Source organism: Silene latifolia, chromosome 5 (genome assembly GCF_048544455.1).
Source record: "Silene latifolia isolate original U9 population chromosome 5, ASM4854445v1, whole genome shotgun sequence".
NCBI lineage: Eukaryota > Viridiplantae > Streptophyta > Magnoliopsida > Caryophyllales > Caryophyllaceae > Silene > Silene latifolia.
Window position 1 is genome coordinate 56,151,161 of NC_133530.1, and position 5,656 is coordinate 56,156,816.

A 5,656-nucleotide genomic window follows, 5' to 3' on the forward strand; every position below is an offset into this window, starting at 1 on the left:
ACTGCTATAAACTTGCTCAATTTTATTATATATATATATAATCTATAAATAAAAGGCAAGGCAAAGTATGTACCATCTTTTAGTTTCGTAAGATAACTCCCTAAACAATTCTCATGCAAAGTGGATTTTGTAAAAAAAAAAATTAACTATTTGTAAAAAAAATTAAAGCAAATCTTTTACATTTCATTTCCTCTTACTCTATATTTATGTCTATAATAAATTTGCTAATAAATAAAAAAGATGCTTAAAAGTCATAAAATTTTGCTACATATTTATTAATATATTAAATTTTATAATAATTAAAAAAAATAAGTCCAAAAGTCATAAAACGCATCATTAACTGGCTATAAATATTTAATGGAAGGCAACATTTGTAAGCCAAAATTCAAGTCAATATTTTTTTTCCTTCATCACCAAGAGAATTGTATGTGTCAATAATCTTTCTTATCATTGTATCAAGGTAAATGTATTAATGTTTTAAATTAATAATTTATTTAATTATTTTTAAGTTCCATTAGTTATGAAGTACTCGTCACACATTTAGACTTCACATATATGTTGTTTTGCTCTTATTTAGGAGCTATCAAGATTTGTGGAGTTGTGTTATTCAAAGGTAAATATACTTACATCTTTATGATTCAATGTCCTCTTTCTTTCATTATTTAAAAGAAAACTTAAATTAATAACGATAAAGATAAATCAAATTCCACCATTTTGTTTGTTATTAATCACTCAGTGGATTTTTTTTTGTAGGGTTGGTTCATTGGAGAAAGAAAACTATATGAAGAACGAAAATACTAGAATTATTCTCTTGTATTATTTTATTTTTTTCTTACCCCTTGATGGATGAATAAAAAGGATCATGAATTTCTTGCAAAAAAAAATATTAGAATTGCTTAAACAAATTCACCCTCCACTCCATTCAATACAATCTATATCAATACTATATATTAATTCCAGAAACCAAGGGACTTCAATGTAATTAAATAAACTTATACAAATTAATTATACTATATAGTTTTAAATCAATAGCACTGTGCGATGGACCTGAAAAAGGGACTTCAATGTAAATGTATTTTAGTTTTGGTTGAAGTATAAATTTAGAAAATACTGGAATATGATGATTTTCCTTAAAATAAACATGCCCCACTTATTGTATTAATTAGTATAAATATGTTAATTATTTAAACATAAAAAAATATAATATAAGTATATTATATTTTGGAAACTATTAAAAAGTAAATAAATCAAGCTAGATTTACAAAAAAAATATAATATTTCATAATTATTTCGACTTAATTAATTTAATGCATATATGTAGTGAGAGTAATAAAAGTAACCTTGGATATAGTAATCACTCATTGGATACTTAAAGAGTAAAAGTAATTCTGTTAGTAGTGAAAATAATTGTAGTAACATTAGATATAGTAATATGACAGTAATCACTCATTTGAATAGTCAAAGTAACTATATTAGCAGCGAGCGGGAGTAGTGAAAATAACAGAAGTAACGGTAATAGTGAAATTATCAATATTAATGTACAAGTAGTGAAAGTAACAATAATTACGGCGGGAGTAGTGAAAGTAAAGTAATAATAACGAATGTAATAAAAGTAACAATACTAAGAACAAAATAAAGTATATATGAACAATTAGCTAAACAATCGATTTAAGTAAAATATTAATAGCGAGAGTAGTGAATTTGTCTCATAATTTATTTCAATTTTAAGATATATTCCGGATCATAGACAAATATATTAATGATAAATTTATAAGTTATGCAACTTTAAAGTAGTTTTAATAATTGACAATATTATTTAATGCTAAATAGAGGTAGCCCGGGCAAAGCCGGGCACCCCTACTAGTCTATATATAAAAGAGAGTTTTTTCGAGCGATTCTAGAGCGTCCACATCATCAAAAATTAATTTAGGAAAGTTTCATAAATAATATTTTCCACATAAAAAATAAAGTGGAGAATCTTTTAATTATTATATTATCTATATTTCCTATTTTATATTCATGAGAAGTTTCTAATTTTTATATAAAAACTTTGACATTTCATTTGACAAAAAAATGTTGTTATAAAAATTATGAAGATAATATAATTAGATTCGTAGTAAAAAATGTTTTCATTAAAGATGATGTACTTCTTTTAATATGTTATATGTCCCACATTGAAAAACAATGTTAGTGTGGTGATTATAATACGTATAAATTATAGAATTATTCCACATCGAAAGATTAATATAAGGTGGGTGATCTTATGATTATAAATAGGAGTCATCATTAGAACCTATATACCAATCAAAAACCTTTTGAGTCTTTTAAGTATTGTTTGGGAGATCTCTAAAAAGTTTATATCATTATCTTCACAGTATGATATATATACATATTTTTTTCTATATCTATATATATATATATATATATATATATATATATATATATAAGAGAGTTTTTTCGAGCGATCTGAGAGCGTCCACATCATCAAAAATCAATTTAGGAAAGTATAATTTTTAATGTAAAAAATAAAGTGGAGAATCTTTTAATTATTATAATATGTATATTTCCTAAATTATATTTAAGTGATATTTTCAATTTTTATATCAACCTTTTACATTTCATTTGGCAAAAAAATATCGTTAAAAAAATTATGAAAATAATATAATTAGCTTTGTGGTAAAAAATGCTATCATTAGAGTATAGATTTCATATTCTTTGCACATATTAAAGATGGTGTACTTCGTAATATGTAAAATTGTGTACTTTTTAGTATGTTTTGTCCCACATTGGAAAATAACGTAGGTGCGGTGAATATGCTACATATAAATAGTAGAATTGTCCCACATCGAAAGATTAGTACAAGGTGATGTGATCCTATGATTATAAATAGGAGGCATATTTGGAACTTATGATCCACCCAAAAAAATTTGAGTCTCATAAATATTGTTTTAAAGAGCTCTTAAGATTTTCAATCATTACGATATGATATAAAAAAATAAAGTGAAAATCGTTGGGAACTACCCGGGGAAGAGTTAAGAACATGAGCAAGAAAATCAAAAAATACAAAACTAAAGGTTTTACTAATGGTAGTCTCTTGACAGAGTACAAAACTAAAGAAATAATGTCGGTAAAACAATTATGAAAATAATATTATTAGATTCATGGTAAGAAATGCTATCATTAGAGTATGTATAGATTTCATATAATTTGCACATATTAAAGATGGTGTATTTTATAGTATGTTATATGTCCCCACATTGAAAAATAATATAAGTGTGACAAATATACTACATATAAAAAAAAAAAGAATTTTCCCACATCGAAATATAACATAAGGTAGGTAATTCCATGATTATAAATAAGAGGCATCCTTGGAACTTAGGCATCAATCCAAAATCATTTGAGTATCTTAAGTACTGTCTTGGAGTGCTCTTAAAAGTTTATATCATTATATTTTCTACCTATTGATTTTATATGTCCCACATTTAAAAAATAATGTAGGTGTGGTAAATATACTACGTTTAAATAATATAATTAGAATTGTGTTAAAAAAATTCTATCATTAGAGTATAGGTTCATATCATTTGCACATTTTTATTATGATAAAAAAATAGAAAACAAATGTATGAATATTAATAGATAATATAGTATTTACTTATTATTAAATCGGGTTGGATGTCGAATTAGGTTCAAAAAATATGGTGTACTTTTAAATATGTTATTCGTCTCACATTGAAAAAGAATGTAGGTGTGATAAATATATACTACGTATAAATAGTTAAATTGTCCCACATCAAAAGATTATCATGTCTGGGTGATCCCATGATTATAAATAGGATTTATCCTTGGAACTTAGGTATCACCCCAAATATATTAATCTCTCAAAGTATACTTATTATATAAGAGACTTTAAACATAATCTTGAATTAAATGTTAAATTTTTAAAGTTGTAACATTTTTTTTAGGTGGGAGAAAGAGCGATAAAATGGTCAGTATTATAACGAAAAATTTTCATGATACCCTCGAATTTTGGAAGATTACACATAATACCCCTAATTTTAAGTTTCTACATATAATACCCTTGTGTTTACTTTATTTTCATAACGCTATTACTCATATGAGTAACTAGATGAGTAATTGAGCATGCCATGCTATTTGTGTTTTGTTATTTAGGTATTAAATGTTAGTTTATTAAATAAAATATGGATTTAAGAATTAGATAATGAAGTGCTTGTGTAATAGATAATAAAAGAAAAAGGCGTTCCAAGTCATAAGAGTAATGGGCTTATGACGGAAGTTGTCAAATGGTATTCTGAGAAAGAAAAAGGTGAACACAAGGGTACCATTTGTAGAAACTTAAAATTAGGGGTACCATGTGTAATCTATCAAAGTTCAAAGTTACCATGAGAAATTTCTAATATTATAATGATATAGTTAATTAAATTTTCATTTAAAAGAGAGAGATATTCGTACCAATAAAACAATAAAGGAGGAATTATTTTTTAATCGCTATTTTATTGTCACACCATCAAACTTAACGTCCATTTAATAACCTTTACATTAGGGGGTACCATGGGCAAAAAAATGGAACCTCAAGGGTACCGTAGGCAGATTCTTAAAAGTAGGGGTAACACGAAAAATCTGACAAAATTAAGGTGTACCACGGAAAATTTCTGTATCTCATTTATGAATTTTTTTTTTTTGAATAAAAACAACGTACAAATATTAATGGAGAGTACTTGATCATATTATTAAATTTAAATATAACTATTAGATATAATGAGTAGCAATTGTCCGTATTCGGTATTCAGGATCTGGTTAGATGTCGAACTTAGTAGAAAAAAGATAGTGTAATTATGAGTATGTTATTTGTCCCAGATTGAAAAATAATGCAGGTTTGATGAATATATATTATGTATAAATAGTAGAATTGTCCCACATCAGAAAAATAATCCAAGTTTGGTGAATATATTACATATAAATAATAGAATTGTCCCACATCGAAAGATTAGTATAAGGTAGGGTGATTATATGATTATAAATAAGAGTTAACCCACGTATATATTAATCTTTTATTTTTTTTGAAAGAGATATTTTAATAATATGTAAAGCAATCATTAGACATAGAAGGTAAACATTAAACCCTTATAACGTTTTTTTTTTTTTTGCATTTATAAATAAGTTTATTACCCCGTTGCAACGCACGGGCATTCAAACTAGTATTATAAACTAACTATAAGATTGACAACATGAATGTAAATGACTAATTGTTTTTAGTTTCATAAAAAAATTAGTATTTCAGAAACTTCCAAATGTAATTTTTATTTTGGTCTGTGTTGTTTTTTTATTCATCATTTTCCCTTTGAAAAATAGCTCTCATAGTGTGAAATTTGAGTTGCGAGGATCTCAATCTTATTAACAAGTTGGACAAGGTAAATCCTATTGACATCGATAAAGGCTAAATGTATATTATGATCTAATATTTATGCGCACGTGTCATATTATCTAATGTATATGTCTTATAACACATAATGAGATTGCAATGAGATTTGTAGTAGACTACTATTTAACTCAATTTATCATTTTTGCAAAAATTTAAAATTTAGAATTTTTGACAAATTGATATAAATGATATATTAAGACTAGCATTTATTAA